Source organism: Lepisma saccharinum, chromosome 15, assembly GCF_977018435.1.
Source record: "Lepisma saccharinum chromosome 15, izLepSacc3.1, whole genome shotgun sequence".
Lineage (NCBI taxonomy): Eukaryota > Metazoa > Arthropoda > Insecta > Zygentoma > Lepismatidae > Lepisma > Lepisma saccharinum.
In genome coordinates this window covers 80,829,944-80,851,118 of record NC_139243.1, presented here as the reverse complement: position 1 = coordinate 80,851,118, position 21,175 = coordinate 80,829,944, and the positions used below count along the sequence as shown (strand labels likewise).

Below are 21,175 nucleotides of genomic sequence, written 5' to 3'. Positions count from 1 at the left end.
TAGAAAACGTCGTGGGGATTTATCTGCGGATGAAAAGATATCTGTGAAACATGTGAAAAAAAATCGTATTGAGTGGCTGCCCATTACTTCACACTTTTATAATTTTCATAAATATTTCATAATAATAATAATAATAAAGTTTGTTCCTCAGGCAAAACAGGCGTCAAAAGAAAAATATTAACAGCAGGCCCCTAGCTAAGCTTTGACAATGGGTGGGTTTCAAAGTCCGACACTCATTGCGCCGCAGACGAATTTTTTTTTTGGTTTGGGGATTTTTTCAAGACATTAGTGTTTTATTTTAAAATTCAAATGTTTATTTTAGGATAATTATATTATGAAACTATGATCAGTTTCTAGTATTTTATTCAATGGGGAGTTTGAACCCACTAAACCCCCTTATATACGGTCCTGATTAACAGTTATAGTAATACAAAGATACAGCTTCAGCTGTGTTTTGAAAATCGAGGGAAATTTAGGTCGAAAAAGGGAAATTTTACACTGGTAAAAGGGAAATTCTGCATTCGGAGATTGGCAACACTGATACACACTAGCCGGAGAGAGTTGAACTTCAACAACCAGTTCGTGGAATAACAGCCCAACCTTTTACCTCCCCTTCGTTGCACGATTGGCATGGCTTATGTAGCTGACGAAAGTTCGTTTGAGCTGGCTATCTTCCACCTTGATCTGGATTTTGCCATTGCCAACCGACGCAACGGGGAAGGAAAACGGTCACTACGAGTTTTTGTTTAATCAAGTTTTTTGTAGGGTCGCCAAAAATGTGATCTTTGCCGTTAAGAATATTAGAAATTTGTTCTAAATTGATAAGTTGAGATTAATTAGTCTCTTCTGCTACGAACTAAAACAAATCAGTGGCGATTGATTTATTTTCTATCTCTCCGACCTGGCCAAATAACATGAAGCGAATAGTACAATTTATATTAGTGACTTCTTTCGGCGATTGTATGAAGTGTAAGTATGTTTGATGGAATATATTCCATGCCAGTGTACAGAGTGATCACAAAGTCCCATTACCCCCTGCGTATTACATAGATGTTAGTGAGCACAGAAGGTTGCTGCCACACGTTACGATACAGTTGACGAACTTAAGGATGCTGTTCGACATGCGTTTACTGCCATCACGCCAGCAATGTTGAGGAGAATTTCCCATCGTACATGGCGGAGAATCATACTCTGTTATGAAAGCGATGGTGTACACACAGACACCCTGGACTAAATCATAACGAATAGTCACACTACCTCTGAGTTGTCCTCTGCGATGATCTCACATTAATACAATGCGACCATCTATGACGATGTGGACACGCGATAGGGGGTAATGGGACTTTGTGATCACTCTGTACAATAGTGTCTTTTTATAATATGTCTTTTGTATGAAGAACTGAGTGCATGACTGACTGCGTGAATGTGTAGATTATAAATTTTGGCAGAATTGAATTCTATTTATTATTGGCAGCAAAACAACCTACAAAAATAAGGGAAAGGGAGAATTTAACTTATATCTGAGGTCCAGTTATTGTTTGTATATGCCTACATAAAATATGTTTGTTGATGTGTTAAAACTTATGTATTTGAGACTTCGGAATTTGTTGTTACTGATCTAACTGAGAAGTTGTAGACATTTTACAAAGTGAAACGAGAAGCAGAAAGTATTTCTCGATCAAATAATTATATTGTTCTCGTCGAGTCATTCATGTTATTCTACAAAGAAATAATATATGAATAAAATGCTATTAATATTGAATACCTTTTTGAATGAAGCAAATAGTAAAATCCTTATAGATAAGGTATCGATGCATGAAATACTGTGTGAATGAGTGTTATATCTGTGGTTCTTATTGGGCGTACGAAATTTTGTTGGGAGGGGTGAACTAGACGATTACCCCATTTCTCAACAAGGTTCCGTTAACCCGGATTTGTTCACTCGTGCAATTGAGTTCTTTGCCTCCTGAGAGCAAAACATAGTGGATCTACGGGAATCAAGGTATAAAATTGGGCTGGGCGGTTTATACTTAATGTAGCAGTTTCTTAAGTTTACACGCTTGAACTATTTTATTTAAAATCAATGTAAATTGGGTAGCAAATTAATAAGAGCAACGAAGCGCTACAAAATAAGATAGTATTCGCCACAGTTTTTATGTTTCGATCTCGTGAGGCAAAGTGAAGAAGAGGGAAATTGTATGAGGGTGGCGAGCAGCGAGTGGCGACCAATGAGAAATATTTATGATGAACGGCTTGCGATATAGCGTAATTAGAGAGGAAGTTCAAGTACCAGAAAGTGATGTAATATTCCAGTTTTTGTAATTGTATTAAAATGAGTGTCGTTTATTCTAAATAAAAAATATTAAGTATACACCGTAGTTTTGGAAAGCTGTGCAAGGGTGTGAAAATAAAAATTTCGACAGTTTTGTTCACATTAATTATTCTATTATTTTTATAATTAACAGCTTTTCAAACACCGAAATCTTGTCCACTCGACGCAGCCACATCGATCACAGATTATTCAAAGGCAATGATATTTTGATCAATTAGCACACAGCGGGAGGTAAATAATCTGTCTGCTCAAAGAGCGAAAACTTTGCTCAGCGAGCGTCGCTCAGATACTTGACGAGCCCCTGCACTACACCTGGTGTCAAAAAGTGCAGCCAACTAGAAGGGGCTTATGACTTGAGAGGACTCGACAAACAAACGCATGAGAGGAACGGGTTTGCGTGGAGGAGGAAAAGCGACTGCAGCTACCAGCTGTCTGCAGCGGCTTGTACTGCTTCACTCCGCCCACTCGCTTTCTCCTCTATTTACCGTTATGCGCGGCCTTGCTCCGTAGAGAATACGTTAAATATGGTACTGCAATGGGGTCTGTTAATGTACACGACGGGTTAATGCATGAAACATTGCGTATTGAATCTATTACGATTTGTTTGTTCGAACGACGACCTGATATGCGCCATCTTGCAGCACGACACCAATTTTGAATTATTTGCACTGATCTATATTTAGAGCTTAATATCTCAAGAATCAATAGGCTGACTGTAAGGGTTTGAAGTAAAGCTACGGGAGCACAGATTCTATGAAGATAATACATTGTTCTTCCTTTTAAGGATAAAACTGGAAATATTAAATGCATTTGCTTGAATTGCCGACGGTCTGTCTTCTGCGCTATGATGAGATGTCATGACGTGCAACCAACCAGCCATCAGGCGATTGTTGCTGCTGCGGTTGGCAAGACATGGCTCCGTAGTTTTCCTTCTGCAACGACCCTGCATGGTCAACATAGTTTCAAGTTTGTTTTTATACAACTTAGGGTGATAGATATACAAGCGTCTGTTGCGGCCATTGAAGGTCCTACGTGTCAGAATGTTACAGAATGTATTATTTGTTAGAATTCATCCGAATGTTTCGATAAAAATAAAAATGTATGTATGTATATATATGTATGTATGTTTGTTCCGGCATAACTCTCAAACGCCTGGACCAATTTCAACCAAACTTGGTACACGTATGACTTACAATCTGGAAAGAAATGCTGTTGATGTAACACACCCCTGGCACCCCTAGGGGTGGGGGTGGGAAGGAGGTGACATGTAAAAGTAATCCAAAACGACCGATATTAGTGTGGAATCCATAGTTTTCGGGGTCGCTAAGATGAATAGTGACACTCCCAATCCCGTTCAACTCCAAGTTCATCACCTACCGGCAGGAGGGGGTGAGAGGGGGTGAAAAATGAAATGTCAGAAATGACCTAGTTTTCGGAGTTGCTAAGCTAATTGGTGACATTGACGATGACATTTTTCACTGTAGTTATAATTCATTACTTTCCTGTCTAATAGAAGATTGGCATAAATATGTACCCGCGCAACACCGGGCAATCGGCTAGTGTTTCGATAAAAATGGGAAGGAGTTAAGGACAAAAGTTTTAGACAGATTGCAAGTATCGATTACACTGATCGGCATGAAAATCCTCCCACGAGGATGAAAGGGTGTACCTTATAGATTTCGAGTCGCTGATTACGAATATCGCATTGAAAAAGTTCCAGCACGTAAGGTTTTTTTTTAGGGGGCATTTTCCATAAAAATTTACCAAAAAATTGTATTTTTTAATGAAATTGTATTTTTTATGCTTGGAATGCATAATTGTGTATTTTTACCTCAATCCAAGAATTGTTACTATATCCTAGGAACATTCTTTCCCCTGCCCCCACAACCCCCCCCCCCCGAAATAGAAAAAAATTCCAAATACACCCCACCCACTCCAAAAAAACAGTGAATTCTGCCACAACGCACATTTTTTTTGAGAATTCCAGATAAATGTCAAAACAAAAATGTGAATAATATTGCATTTTAACATTACTGCTGGAAGAAATATTTTCACGATGTCCCATGAGCCATAAGTGACTGGCTCTAAAATGAATGGAATCTTACAGTTTTTAACTATGTGTGACAGGCTTATTTGTGTACATTGGAGTTCAACGTTTTATTTTCGTTACACTCTTCCTACAATGTCACCTCGGCTTCCTCCAAGGTAAAAGGATTCGTAATCAACTTGTGGTCATTCGTTGACACCCCCTTGTCTACACGACAAACAGGATGTGGCTGGAAAAAGGTGCCAAGACATGCACCTCGTTGTCCCGTGAAGCAGATATTTTACTTCCGAGGTGATCGTGGTGTAAGAAAGTCGCGTTACTCTCTGTCTGTTTATATCGTTAAGGAAAAATATTTCTGCGTGAAATATTGACATTTGTGTTAAACCAACATGCCAAGAACTTGCAAAAACTCGGTAGATTCATTCTGCTACATATGTGGGGAAGTGGTCTTCAAGGGGCAAAGTAGGGCATTGTCACCGTTCCTAAAGACAGCGTACCACCTGTACTTTGGGTGTAAAGGATCGCGATTGGGCTCCCAAACAAAGTTGTAACTCGTGTGCGCGTTCTCTAAAAGGATGGTTGAAAGGTAAACATAACTCGATACCGTTCGCCGTACCTATGGTTTGGCGCGAGCACCGGGATCATGTTGCAGACTGTTACTTCTGCCTGACCAATATTACAGGTTTCTCAAAAGGCACGAAGCATAAAATACAGTATCCTGACTTGGATTCCGCGAGGAGACCTGTCCCACATGATGTTGTTCTGCCTGTACCCGTACCACCAGACTCATACACACTGAGCAGAATTTTCATCCGACGAAGAACCTGCGGCTTGTCAGGATGTTGCACAATCTTCGAGTACGCATTCAGATCCCAATTACGCCCCAGTGTCTGACACTAAGGAACCACATGTGATAAGTCGGGAAGAACTGAATGATCTGATCAGAGACTTAAACCTTCCGAAGACCAAGGCCCTGTTGCTTGCATCACGACTTCAACAATGGAATCTACTCGACCGAGATGTGAATATATCGATGTACAGAAAAAGAGAGGTGAGCCTAGTTCCTAATTTTACAAAGGATGGTGATTTGGTGTATTGCAGTGACATTCCGTCGCTTATGGAACAACTGAAATTTGACTACATCACTGAAGAATATAGACTGTTCGTAGATTCGTCGCGGACTAGCCTGAAGGCAGAGTTACTACACAATGGCAATCAATATCCTGCCTACCCTGTTGCTCATGCTGTGCATATGAAAGAAACATACGAGAACATGCGGAACCTACTACAGAAATTAAATTACGAACAGTTTAAGTGGTGTGTAAGTGCTGACTTTAAGGTTATTGCCATCCTCACCGGTTTACAAGGTTACACCAAACACTGCTGTTTCTTGTGTCATTGGGACAGTCGAGCCAAAGAGCAGTACACCATCACAAAATGGCCGCCAAGAAACCAACTGGTCCCAGGAGAGATGAACGTGGCTAATGAACCTCTTGTGGATCCGGAGAAAGTATTCTCACCACCTCTCCATATAAAATTAGGTTTAATGAAGGTATTTGTCAAGGCCCTGAAGTGGGATGGTGAAGCATTTACTCATCTCAGAAAACTGTTCACAAGATTTAGCGAGGACAAGGTGAAAAAAGGTTTTTATACAGGGTCTCAAATCAGAGACGTTTCGAAGGATCCTACATTTCTTTCTAAGCTGAGTGATGTGGAACGTGAGGCTAGGGAGGCCTTTCGAGACGTGTGCAGTAATTTTCTCGGGAATCATAAGTCACCCAATTACAAAGACATTGTGGGCAGGTTAATTACTTCATTTCGTACCATGGGATGTAATATGTCCCTCAAGTTACATATCCTGCATTGTCACTTGGACTTCTTCCCTCAACAGTACAGCTTGGGTGAGGTCTCCGATGAACACGGTGAAAAGTTTCATCAACAAATAGCTACCATGGAGAGGCGCTACAGTGGGAAATGGAGTGTCAATATGTTGGCCGACTTCTGTTGGAATCCGACAAGCGAGACACCCTGTACAAATTACAAGAGGAGCAGGAACACCAATTGACATGTAAATGTTGAACTTTTACTCTTTATGTAGTTGTATCTGCTTGTTTTATATTGAAATTCTGATGATAGCATGCAATTTTATATGGGGGGATAATAGCACCTTTGCGTGGTAATTGAAACCCGCCCCCACCCCCTCCCTCAAAACTGGTACGTCTTGGAGAAAAACGGGTTGCGGATTCGAACTCAGGAGCTCGAAATCTATAAGAATCACCTATTTTGGTTCATGGGAGCGACAAAAAGTTTAATTTTGCCGAACAGTGTTATTTCAGATGTCGACCCCAGGTTCCGAGGTAAAGGTACAGTCAACGGCAAAGATAATTGTAGGCAAATTGTCCATCACTATGTTCATTACATTTTTATTCTACACCATGTTCTGTTTTGAGGAGTGAAATTATGTTGGTTCGAAGCAGGTATTGTCCTCTGCTTATGGACGACTTTATTTCAATTCATTATCATCACACTGTGTAATAGAGACCGAATGAAAATTGTGATGGGCAATTGGCCTACTGTTTCTTTTGCTGTTTGGTGTACATGCAATAAGAAGGGGTGAGATAAGATGATTCCTATTTTGTGTTTGATAGGTGTACATTAGAATGTGAAGAAAAGGGAGAGAACTTTAACGTTGTCAGTTTATATTCTGTTTTGTGGATTGGAAATATGTCGGTAATTTGAATGAATGGTGAATGCACGGATTGTGTAAAATGTTGTTTACGGTTAATAAACCATGTTTGTAAATAGCGAAGCCATTGATTGTTGATTGTAAGTACTCTTCACTCTACATGGTTCGTCACATTTTTTTGAAGCTCATCAGTGTTATTTATTAATTTATTGAAATTTCAGAACAACAGAAGCCATTTTAAACGAGAAAGAAACAATAGAAAAAAAGCATACTAGTGTTATGGAAACAGTACAATGGAAAACAGTACCAAGCTAAACTGATTCTTTCACAATAGCATTACGTATGCACATTTATTAAAATGTTGGTTATAAAAAACTAATAAGAACTGATGATATACATTTGGTTAGAAATGGAACTAAATCGGTATCCTATGGAATAATTAACGTTGTATGAGTTATGATGATTACGAATATTTTATAATTACGAATCGTAATTTCATCGCAGACCTATATTTTTTTAAAAAAAATAGAAAAAAATTAAAATGTTTATTTTTTGAAATGGATGTCTGTAGTGAAATTGCGATTTATAATTATAAAATCACCACAACGTGAGAATCTTGGAGTTTCAGTGTGGAAAGTTTCCTTGCTGCGTGTTTTATGTCTAGGCACTCTGAGAGCGATTTCGTGGAGTGGGATGCTACATCGCAAAGAATTTAAAATTTGCAGACTCTGAACCTGCTGACGTCTTCTGCTCATTGACATTTTGGTTTTATATCATGACCTACACACTACAGTTAATGAACATAGTGATGGGCAATTCGTCTACTATAACTTTGCCGGCTACGCGAGAAGCATATTTTCTCCGACTGTATATTATGGTTAATCGTAAAGATGAGGATGAATGAGTATATGATGACATTTATGAAGGGACACTTACAAAGAACGCTCATACGAAAGCTGAGATTCGAACCTGGGACCTCTGGCATCGTAGCACTCTGTCTGTGCTAACCTTCACCGTAGAGGACGGCCGGTTGCTGATTGGTTCTTAGAAATTAAGGAATATTTTGAAATAGTTGTCCAAAGGCATCTTACACTGTTGAGACTCTCGAGCACAGTAAAGCTTAACGCCCACTGAGATGCGGACAAACGGGGCAACAGAAGGCAACAGAACTTCTATTGTCTGCTTCTATTGATGTCAAATGGTGTAACGCCCAATACAGGAAAACGCGCGGAACCGAAGCGGAATTTCCGTGCAAGAAGTCTACAGGTTATCTAAGGCTTATCGCCGACTGAGACGCCGGAAACGCATCTGTTGCGTTCAGTTGCCGCGCTTCTTCAGGTCTCAGTCGGCGTCAAGCTTAAGACTGTAGAGAACCATTGAGAAGGGTTTGAACTGGTGGCGGAGTAATAAGGGAAGTGCGCTATCAAGAATAAAGTAAATCCCGGGTTTGAATCCCCGGTAAGCTAGCTATGGACGTTTAGTTTTGTTCGTCCCTTCATCTAATTCACCAACGCATTAACGCATCTCCATCGTTGCGATTAATCGTAGGAAGTAGAAAATCGATTAATATGATTCAAGTGGCGACTACCAACTTAGTAGTGTAAAAGTATATAGGACTGGGACGAGAAATGATGAACCCCCCTCAGGCAGATTTGCTTACACTTAAAACTAGCTCAAGATGTGCATATGAGCTTATTGCTCAAGTGTGGTACTCTGTCTAATCCAAGATTTTTGTGAAAATGCCCTCGGGAATTTCCCGTGAAATGATGAGCCCCCTCAGATTGATTTGCCTACACTTACAAAAGCTACATCTGTGAGATTGTTGTCCATAAGCTTGTTAAAAATAAGCCCCTCTTGATATTTTTTTTGGCTACACCTAAAACTAAGCCAAAAAGCCACCCACACCCACCCACACCCACACATATTTACTTCTGGTTTAAGTTCAATTGAACACCAGCCTCAACTTGCATATCTAGTACTAAGACAATGTAATATGCAGAAGCCTTCTAGAATTGCTCTGTGACTCTCTCATTTTTTACATCATAAACATATGATTTTTCACCTATAAGAATAACACTACATATAGTGTCATCAGGGAGTGTATCATGGAATTCACAGATAATTTTAATGTTTGTCCTGTCATTAACTACAACTTGTTTTCTTTATGAGGTGTTGATGACAAACATGGGTCTCTGTGCTTTGAATTCATCTGGTGTGTAATACATGTCAGTATTGCCAGTAGTGACCCTTTTGTATGCTGTAAATGCTTCATATAATTTGAGGAAATCATCCTTGGACATGTCTAAATTATAATTTTCTCTAGGAAACACCTCATTTCTGCCATTTTTAAGATATATGTTCTTGATGTTGCAGCTATCAAATTTACTTGAATTTTTTTCCTGATTATTGTGTCTTCCAGTCTGAAACAGTACCACCACAAAATCTGGCATGTCATATTGTATACTGGAGAATGAGTTTGTAGCATCAAACTCATAATAGGTACCAGTGGCAGGCTTCTGTACACATTGATATGTATAAAATTGTAAAGGCACCTGTGGATTTTTTAATATATCTGCTTTGTATTTAAGAGCATAACTGGCTTCATATTCAACAACCGGGATTCTTAGCTCCATAGTCTGAAAAAGGCACTTGCCCTCACCATGTAGGGTATTAGGCAGAGCTTCCCCAGTAGAATTTAATGTACTGTAACTCATCAAAGCATTATTATCATTGGCAGCTCTTCTAAATGTGATTCTTAAACCACCCTTCCACATAATGTCTTTGTAATCTGAGAAGAATCCTGGCAACAGGCGCATGGGGAACAATACTGTGTGGCTCTTGGATAATATTTTATCACCAGCCTCAAATCCACCTATTTTGTAGTAAGAAGCCTCGGTCTTGGATAATTTTAGTGTGGCCAAAGCTGTAGAGGTAATCCCGGGGTAATCTACTCTGTTTATAACAACACCATGTTTTCTGATCTCAATTTCAGAGAACAGATGTGGCACAAAATTGTCTACCAATCTTATATTTGAATTTGCCGGATAATCTGTACCATCGAGCTTTACAACATCAAATTTGATGTATAGATCTGCTCTGTGGGGGTGTATAAAGCCATCCCCTACATCAAGGTCTATCTCAATCTCTGTGTTGGGTTGATTTAAATTTGCAAATGTCCTCCTGTTTGGGGGGAATGATTGTAGCTCATAACTCTCAATATTTTCCATTTTTTTGTATGTATTTTTATTTAAATATTAATTTCTATGATAGCAGTTGTTGTGGCTCCAGCAAAATCAACTAATTCTTCTTTTTCATTAGTGACCATCAACTCAATGTAATCTATTCTATTATGGCACACAGGAAAATATAATGTTGGTGATGGAGTGTAGATGATCGGCTCCATAAATTCAGAGTTAGGTCTGAATGTTGCAATGATGCCAGTTTGTTTGTGAGTGCCTATGCCATTTGATTTGGTGATCATACCCTCGGCCACATTACAGTGAATATTCAGAGTCTCTATGGCTAAGAATTTAGGTATATTAATAGCAGTGTGTTTAATGGCTGGTTCAAGTTTTGTGTTGTTCTCAAAGCCTAATAGTTCTCCTATAGTACCCAGATCCACTGTCTCTGTAGCAGACACAATCTCTACTCTGTGAGTGACAGAATTTTGAGTTAACACTTTACCTCTGGGTAATTGAGCATTTAGAGTGGACAGATTATATTGCCCTGGAGTAATGACAATGTTTTGGTCATCAACTGCAATTTTGTTGTTGTGGTGTGTAATATTAGGGATCAAGTACATGCCATAAAATGCTCTGAGAGCTATTGTTTTGGGATACACTATATCATCATGTAATCTAAGTTTCAATATTGAATTTTGGCTGGTGAGATGGAATACCCCCATGATGTTTCAGATACCACAGGGCTTTTTGAAAATCTTCAATTGATGGTTTATTTATTTGAGACAGATATCTAAGAACAGATAAACACAGATGTCCACAATTAACATCTTTGAAATTTTGAACACGGGCATTATTGTAATAAAGATTAGTTGATTTTAGATATTTTACTAAATTTTCAGGTGGAACACCTCCAAATGAATCAAACACAAATGCATCATCTTTTAAATATTTAAGATAACAGATCCAGTGAGTGCCCTGATTTTTGTACTTATCCAAATTAACAATGCCACACTCTTTGTTGAGTGGTTGTTCTGGTAAAGAATCAGACATGTACACACCTCTAAAATTTTTGATGCCCAGTGGCTTGATTAAAGCTTCAATATCTTGGTTTGTAAGCGGCTCTTGTTTTTTTTAAACTTACTCATGGCTCTCTTAACACCTTTGCCTTGTTTCTCCATGGCCAGATTATGGCGCTTCATTTCATCTAATTCTGCCTTATTCTTCTTGGCATCTATTACTGTTTTTGAAATAGCAGCTGATCCCCCAGCCAAGCTGCCAACAGCCCCCAAAAGCTGCTAAGATGGCCGGGATAGTAAATATGAAGCCACCCACATGTGATTTTTTTCTTGATTGCTGTAATTTTTTTAATTGAGGGGTACTAAGTAATAATTTCATACCATGGCCCTTGGCAAGACAAGAATTTTTTTCTTGCGCTGCTTTTTGGTTAAAACACTATCAATAGTTTTAAGAGATTTAAGACCTGCATAAGGTATCTGATACATAACACCCTTGGCCTTCATCCTAGGTTTATTATATACATATTCACAGCCCCCACCCCAGTTTTTGTTTGGTGTTCATAGCTATGGTGGTCCCCAATGCTGCTATTCTCTCACTTAAAGAAGCATCTTTGCTTACAAATCTACCAAATGCAGCCTCTTCTAATTTCTTGTCTGCAACATGTCTCTTGTCAAGATCAGTATGTGTGTTGCATGCTATGTCATGGTCCCTGCAAGCAGCATCTAGGGGATTAACACCAGGGTCCCCTCTGTTTAATCTATGGTCTAATTTTGTGCCTGGACCACAATACTGATAGCCTGGAATGTGTAGTTCAAATGGCAGCTTGTTTATGATGTCATTAACCAGCCCCCGACCCTCAGAGATATTCCAAAATTTAGGTGGTAGAGTATTAATAATTTTTATAAGATATCCAATGCCCTTAGTGTCATTCACTATAAAATTAGACAATTTGGTGCTTATCATGTCCATAATTCCAACCTTTTCATTGTAAAAATTGTGGTTGCCAGCATTTTCCTCCCCAGCTATCACCAGCAACCTATCTACAAGTTTCCTGACATCATCAACCCACACAAATTCTTTAGGCACGGTGTTGTATTGTTTGATTCCACTACCTGTCTTGATCTGTGACCATATGGGCTTGATTAAGTTGTTGTATTTTGCTCCACTGCTAGACTTGACTCTTTTTTGTGTGGGATCATTGTTCTGGTATAGAGCATCTGATTTTATTAATATTTCTTTGTAATGCTCATAATCTTGATCTGTATAGCTGCCAGGTCTCTTCCTAGTCATCAGTTCCCATAATCCAGGTGTTCCAGGATACTTAACAAAACCACCTCTTTCTCCAAGATGAGATTCTGAATATACAATCAGATCATCTCCCATAAATGTTACTCTGAAATTGCCAATTCTATGTATGATGCTACCATCACGCTCTGTGTCAGCATATAAGCCAAAGACCTCATCTTTGTTGTCTTTAGGTATGCTTAAATATTTTTGAGCAAGAAGACCCAATTCAATAGGATCCTGAGTAGCTTCAGTTCTTCGAGGAGCAACAGGACTAGGTGTATGAATACTAGAAAGAGGGGGGATTGGATAATCTAATATGTTCCTAGCAGCTACAGGTACAAGCTCTGTGATCAAATTTTGATTTTGCTCTGTAACAGTTTTGATATTTTTACCTAATTCACTAATAGCATCGATAATAGGCTGTTCTGTTTGCTTGTGTTGTTCATAGATTCCTCGGTTCTCTGATTTCCATCCCTTAAACCTTTTTACAAGATAATCTCTTAATTTAAGATCATCAATGATTGGCCTTTTCATGGTTACTTATATATGTTTCAATGTCTAGAAAATTTTTGATTTTATTTCTGTATTTGCCACTATTGGGTTTCCTTGTCATATCAATTGTGACAAACCCATAACTGTCCTGGTTCCAGCACCTACTGCAAGACTTAGAAAAATCATTGTAGCTCAAGTCCCCACCTACATATTCATCATGTATGTGTTTGATGTTGGTATGATCTTGATGAAACACACATATAAAATTGCTGTTGTCTCGGATCAGCTGCTTCGGTATTTTAGAAAAAGTCTGTGCCAGGTAGAAGCAATCAATGTTTTTGTGTCGGCCCTGTGTAAAGAAATTTCTAACCTTGTTTTGATTATCCAGTATAATGTCATCAAACACAACAACAGAGTTATCAAGACAGTCATGGAGTGGCTTAACATCTGGTTCAAAAGTGGCTATATCCAGTCCATCATATAGCTTCATCAGCTGCTGATATTTTAATTGTTCCAAGCTCTTAGAGAAAACATACAAGTGCCTGTTTTTCCAGTCTAACCAGTTGGGTGCCAATAAAAAATTATCAATCATTAGTGTAGTTTTACCACAAGCCGATGGCCCAACAATAAGACATCTAATATTATCAGGCAGCAGCATTCCATTTCTCTGCTGTTCAGGCTCTGGCAGCCTTTTTATAACATCCCAGGTGTTCATAGTATCACTTTGTTTGCCTCGATCCAGCTGTGTTCTGGGAGACCTAGCCATTTCACCAGTATCTTGTTGCCTTTTCTGCGGATGATTTTTTTCTATAAGATATGTGTCAGGCTGCTTAGTTTTGCTGAGTTCTTCTTCATAAAACCTGCCTTTGAGAATTTCTCCTCGGTGATCTTTTATTATATATGTGTATCGGGTCCCAGGTTTAACTTGAACCACTGTAAATAATTCAGTGCTCCAGTTTCTTGTAAAGCCTCTTTTGAATAAGTGCTTATATTTGCTGATTCTTACTTGATCACCTACCTTGTATTTGGCTTTTCTTGTTGTTGGCTGGTATCTAGGATAATAAACAGGGCTGATCAATTTTTGCTCATCAAATGAAGTTACCTCAGAGGGCTTCATGTTGATTGTGGAATGGACCGAGTTGTTATATTTATGTAGAAGTTCTGGTAGAATTGTAAGCCATTTATAATTACCTTGAAGTGTAAATTGTTTATACATATGATTTTTTAGGATTTTGTTGAATCTTTCAACAATAGAGGCCTTGAGATCACTGTAACTCGAGTAATGTTGTATTGACTGGCTTTTAATAAATTGTTGGAACACAGAATTATAGAATTCTTTGCCATTATCTGTTTGCAAATAGCGCGGTGATCTTCCACTCTGATTGATGATTGTCCTGAAGGCTTCTGTAACACATTTTCCAGTCTTGGATTTGAGTGGCACAGCCCAGACAAATTTTGAAAATGTATCTATGACAGTGAGTAGATACTTGTAGCCCTTGTTGATCTTGTCTAAGTTTTTCAGCTGTCCAGTTGCCATTTCCACCAAGCCACACTGCCATAAATCATCTGTGCCTTTTGTAACCACTGGCAGTCTCTTATAATTATGTCTGGCTTGTCTGTGTAATTCATCAACAATAATTTGTCTACACATAGTATGTAAACAAGAATATTGCAACTATAGGGTGTTCAGCAGCTGATACTACAGGATTTTCTAAATATAATTTGTCTCCTATTGGTATATTAAATTCAAGAGAGCCATCATCTTCAGCATAAGATGTTTCTAATGTATTGGGGTCTGTAAAATCCTCTAACTCTACACTGGTGATTTTTGCTTTGTTATCAGCATTTGTTATTGATAAGGTAGGGTAGTGGTGTGCCTGTGGTTGTAGCCAATATTTGATCTTGATTGGTCTAAGTGTGCCCCCTACAAAAAACTGGTAATAAAATTGTGCAGGGGACAGATATATATTTTGCCTCCTGGTGTAAATGGTGAATCATATTTTTTGTTGGGGATACTGTACAATTCAAGAATTACTGTATGTTTAGGATTCTCGATTATGCCAGTTATTTCTTTTTCTGCTGTAAGCAATCTACTTGTTACAGATTCAAGGTGCTCATTGATAGTCCTAACAACATCATCATGGCCTGGCTTGATCTTTATGTCCACAACAAGTTTCTTGTATTGTTGCACAATCTCTTGAAGCTGGGTGGCAAAAACAGACAAAGCATTTGCTTGGTTGGATTCCATGCTTCCTAGCTGTTGCTTGATATTAGCTAAAATTTGCTGTAAATTTTCAACAACTGCCAATTTTGAATTTTGAGCAGTAAGATCATGGACTTGTCTTCTGATATCCTCAAACAGGGCATGCAGTTCATTAATATGTTGATTAGTTGGTAGAGTGGCCACTGTCTGAGTAAGTTGTTTGATCTCTGTCTGGATATTCTTGATATCTTCTGATTTCAATATGCGATTCACAGCTCTCTTAATATTTTTAAGTTCCTGTGATGTAGGCAGATTTGATACAGTATTCTGCAAAGATTCAAGTGCCAATTTCACATCATTTAATTCAGAAGCATCAACCACACCACGCATAGCATCTTGGAGCAGGGTTATATCTGCCTGAGTGGGTGTTGATTGTTGTAAAATTTCAAGCTTTGTTTGGATATCATCGATCAAGTGATGAAAATGAGATAGCTCAGATTCAGTGTTGAGGTTTTCAAGTTTTGTGATCTGTTGCTGGACACTGACAAGGGTGTCTACAATACCAGGCAAGCGGGATTCTAGAGATTCTTGTACATTTGTCAAATCACTTTGCACTGCTGCTATTGTACCCTCAAGATGGGTTATGGTACTTTGAATTTTTCCAAAATCTTCATATGTTTCAAGTTGCAGCTTAATGTTGGCAACACTACGAGTTATAGCACTCAAAGCATCAGAAGATGGCAAGTTGTTCATAAAATTTTCAAGTGTCTCAATTTTTTCTTTAACCTCGGCTATGGCATTGTTTAGAGGGCCCAGATTAGGAATCTCCAGTGATTGAATCTGTACTTTTAGAGTGGAAATCACTAGATCAAAATCTTCTTGTGATTTTATGCTTTTGACAATTGTTTGGAGCTGTGTCTGGACATTATTTATCTGCTCTTCCAATTGTTGTTTCAATTGCTCAGAGTTGGTGGCCTGGGTCTTAAATTTGGCTTGAAGAGCTGCTACAGCCTCCTCTAAATTTTGAAAATTATCTAATGTTGCCAAGTCAGTATATTTTTGAAGCATCAATTTGAGTTCTGAGTCAATTTTAAGAAGAGGGTCCATGCATTGTGATTGTAAATTTGTAATTTCTAGTTGAAGACTGGCATTGAGTGTGGTTTGTAAAGCTTGTAAATCACTTCTTAATTTTTTGACTCTGACATCAAGCATCAGAATCTCATCACTGTGATCTTCATGCCTTGTATGGCCAAATATATCATTAGGCATTTTTGTTTTAGTAGTTATTTATTATTGAATATCTAATTCTTAATTCTATAAAAAAAGGTATAAGCTTGTCATAGGATCCCGGGACCTCAATATATAAGCAGTCACCAGCAGAAACAGTATATACAGTGCCAGAAATCATGTTTGAGTGCTTAATTCTATAAATATTTCTCCCTATTGAAATCTTGACATTACCCTCGGGGGTTGTAATAAATTGTAATTGACCACCTACAGGTAATTGGTAATGATTAAATTATTGTTAAATATGTACAATGTTTTACCTGTTTTATCATCAACATCTGTAAGTATGCTGTTCAGATGAATAATTAACAAAGCACTTAGTTTAGATATTATATCAGAAGAGGGTGCTGGTGTTGGCAGGTCCATAATAGCCTGTTTTTTGAACCCAAATAAGTTCATAGGCATGTTTATTTATTTCAAATCATGCTCTGTAATTGGGCATTGATTACCATTTTTCAAATCACAATGACCCCATGGTAGAGTATGTATGCCACATGACAAAATGCATCTCTTATCATCATGTGGGTCCAGAGCCACTTTTCTTACAACATTTGTAGTCAACAAGTGATCCACACTCTGAATTCTGCATTCTGATGTTCTGATTGTACTACATGATTTGAGACAATTTTTGTAATCTTTAAATTCAAGCTCTTTGTCCACAGTTACTCTGCCAATGCCCTTGGCCTTTTTGGCAACAGCACCACTACATGTTTCAAAGCTGTACATCTTGGCCCTTAACCCAGCAAATGCCACAATAACATCACCAAGTGTCTCATCTTTTAACTTGCCAGGCACCTTTTTGTTGTGGGGTTGAATCTTTGTATGTTCACTGGTATCAAAATATTCAAGCAATGCAGGCTGTGATATATCTTGATAAACATCTTCTGTCTGAATATCAAGGATAAAACTATCTGTGTCCATGTACATCAGTTTTACACAATCACCATAAAAAGGCTTCAGCACATCATAATACAATTTTAACATGTGTAATTTGGCCAATTCCAATATCACAGCCCCTACATAAATAGGCTTATCAAACTTAATCTTTGTTTTTTTCATATTAAAAAGTGCCATATGTTCATCATAAATTCTTCTGTAGTTGAAATTAGGCTTTGCTATCAATTTTTTGCTCCGGCTGGGGTCAGTAATTATTTTAACATCAGTATGTTTTCTGACATTTTCTATGGTTTTGCCATACACTGAATTGACCATCAATTTAAACAAGGTCTTATCAAATTGGCTCATTGCAGATGTTCGAAGCTCTGTGTTTGTATCAATATATGGCCTCAACCATCTTGAGTGCCTGAACCTCAAAACTTTGCCAATTTTGGTCACTTGAACACCATGATCCATTAGGAACGGGAGGTTTTTGTAATATAAGACATAGCCCTGTTTTGGCTCTAGAGTCATCATGAGCTTCTTCTGTTTAGAGCCAGGTGAGCACTCAACCTCAGGAATTGGGGGCAGATCAGAAAATTTCTTGTGTAAATCATCAGGAATTGTCAGATCAACTTCTAAGAACAGGCCATAGTTACTGTCATCAAAGTCCTGAAGATGCTCAATGTTGAAATCTTCAACCCACTCAAGCCCTGCATATGGCAACTTATCCATCATAGCATAACCATAGAGGCTGTTGGCATCTACATACAGTATATAATTTGATGGCAGCGCTGGATCATAATTGGGAATATACTTGTTATTTGCTCTGGCATATCTCTGAGAACATTGCACCATGCCTCCTCTTATACATTGTTCCATAAACAGATACATGTCCTGATCCTGGATCAGATCCAATTGCATTTTAGTGTTTAAAAACATTGCAGACCATGCTAGGCCTGGTGCACTGTAAAAATACATTGGATTCAGCTTATAATTTTCCATGGAAGATTTTCTAAATGCCTGAAGTATATCAGCTAAGAGAGTGACATCAAGTTTTAAATATGCCTTGTGATAATCACCAAATGTCTGGCATTTTAAATTGTTCCACATCAACTGGGCATGGTGATAATCATCATCAGTGATTCCAGATGCTCTGAGTTTGCTGTAAAACTCTTGTTGTGGTGGTAGAGAACACTCATCAAATTTAGAAAAATCTGAAACATAGTCATATGGATATACACCCTTCCGCCTAATTAATTTCAGGTCCTGATTTGGAAACAAAGCACATGTGATTTTGAATTGATCATCAGATAATTGACTGGCCAGTGTAGCCAGGCTAGCCGATAAAATTCTGTATGAATCAAGAAATCTTAAGTGAATAGGAACACCATTAACTTTAATTATCTTGCTAATGGCAATATATTTCTCATCATTTTCTGCTAAAATATTTAAATTCTGCTTGTCAAACCCCTCGTACCTGATCAAATGATGGAAATCATAATTGGATGCACCATGGCAAAATATAGGGACAAATTTTGGTCTCTAGATCTTAATATTACAGCTATTACACAGGGCCATTAAGAATTTACCATCTGTATGAGAATGGTGATGTACCTTGATATTTGCATCTGAAAATTCAGAATCACATACCGGGCATTTTTCTGCATTGTTGAAATCTTCAATCTGATCCTCTGTTAAAGGCAACATAGGTTTTGATTTTAATAAGACATTAGATGCTATGTTATGGCACTCATTTTCTATTCTATGTGCAAATTCTTTGATGGCATCTGCTCCCATGTATAAATATTCTTTACTAACCACACCATCCTGTACAACAACATAATAAAAACTAGAAGGTTCATGTAACTGGTATGATGTAATTGAAGATTCATCAGGATCTGGGCTGCAGAATGCAAGGGGTTTGAGGTTTGATTCAAAATCACAGACTATATATGCTGGGTGTTCCAACAAGGCTTCAAATTTTTTGAATTTGGCATTTTCACTTGGATTAGGCATCACCATATGAACAGGTTTATGGTTGCCACAGTATTTTAAATGTTCAATTAACTTGTTTTTAGCAATTTCTGCATTTACTTCACTAATCCCATTTATTATTTTTTACCATCAAATACAGTCAAACACAACTTGAATATTGTATTAGATGTGTCTAGTTGTTTTCTGACTAAAGCTTCAAGACTGTGTATCAGAGTGTAACGGTGTGTGCCATCCCCTTCAATTAAGAGCAGATCAATCGGGACAGCAGAATCATCATCAAGTGTACTGATTTTGAGAGGTGCTATCAAGCAATTGCCACGGCCAGTAGAACAAATAAATACATTAATAGATAATTGTTTACCATTGATATCCCTGGCCTTTTTTTCAAATTTATCAATATTCTGAACAGACATTGGATATTCTAAGCCCTCCATTGCTTCATCAAAATTGTGTTCATATTGTTTATAATAACTTATTCTCTCAGGATGATCTAAAACTGGAAACAAAGGAGCTAAAATACACCACAGAAAGCATTTCTCATCATTATTTTTTATGTTAACCACGGCTTTTTTGTTTTTAATATTATCAGGTAAAGACACATATGTGGAACCTTGTAATGGGCTGATTTCAGAAATATTAACATAGAGCTTGTGTGGAGTTCCGCATAGGCTCCATCCTGACTCTTTTGCAGCAAATTCAGAGTGTTTAATATTCAATTGCTCTATCAAACTGCTTATTATTTTGTCTGAATTTGTATTTGAATATATAGCTACAGTTTCTGTTATGTGGGGCTGTGTAAATTTTGTGCCATTTGGTTTCTTATATTGTGTAAAAAATTTGAGGGACAGCTTATAAGAGCCATTTTGTGCATTTAGAATTGCCTGCACATCAGGATTTATACTGTTCAAAAAATTCTTAATATCACATCTTGGCTCTGATACAAACCGGTAATCCCTAAGTTGGCCAGCAAAACTGCTATGGATGGGTTCATAGCGTGGCTGCTTTGCCGGTCTAGCATTAACAGGTGCTTCATGCTTCCTTTTCAGACCAGATGTAGATGGTTGTGGGGGCAATGTTGATGACTGTGCAGAACAAGTATCTATATGTTTATATGTGAAATATTCCATGCTATATTTTCTATGGCATTTGGGGCATATTTTTGTGGGAGTTCTGCATTTGTCTGGATCACAATTCTTTTGGTGCCTAGCCCAATTGGGGCTGGATATATTCTTATTGCATTGATTACAATATTTTTGATTTGGCATTTTTGTTGTTGGTTTATTATATGAAATTTCTTGGGGTTCAAATCAAAACTCTATACTTAATAAAAAATATCAGTTGGGTTCAGCAGTGCGCTTTGTATACCTAGTGTGTGTATATGTATGTGTGTGTTAATATTTTTGGCTGTGGTATTTATATAAAATTTCTTGGGGTTCAAATCAAAACTCTATACTTAATAAACCTATGACAGGTTGTATAAAGCTGATAGCCTACATGCACAAAAATAGAATAAGTACAGAAGCACTGCCCTAGCATAAATGCATGTCCTAGAAAAACAATGACCTAATACCATGTGTCATGTATAACAAATTGGGGCAGATATAAAACCTTTGTTCAATATATTACAAATATGTTTGATATGAATAATAAAAAAATTCTGTATATTAAATCAAATAGATTTGTAATTCAATTTATATAAATTTGCAATATTTTTTGTGTTTAAAAAATATGGGGAGCACTGCAATAACATACCCTTACTCTTCAACAA

The 21,175-nt window shown here is 37.8% G+C and overlaps 1 long non-coding RNA gene across 1 annotated transcript in view; it reads left to right on the top strand.

The window, feature by feature from the left end:
• Positions 1-791: 791 nt before the first annotated feature.
• Positions 792-21,175, top strand: part of LOC145999779 (uncharacterized) — a 34,433-nt gene continuing 14,049 nt past the window's right edge. The window contains exon 1 of the long non-coding RNA XR_014443428.1: positions 792-969. This is a non-coding gene — a long non-coding RNA (uncharacterized LOC145999779). The remainder of the gene's footprint in view (positions 970-21,175) is intronic.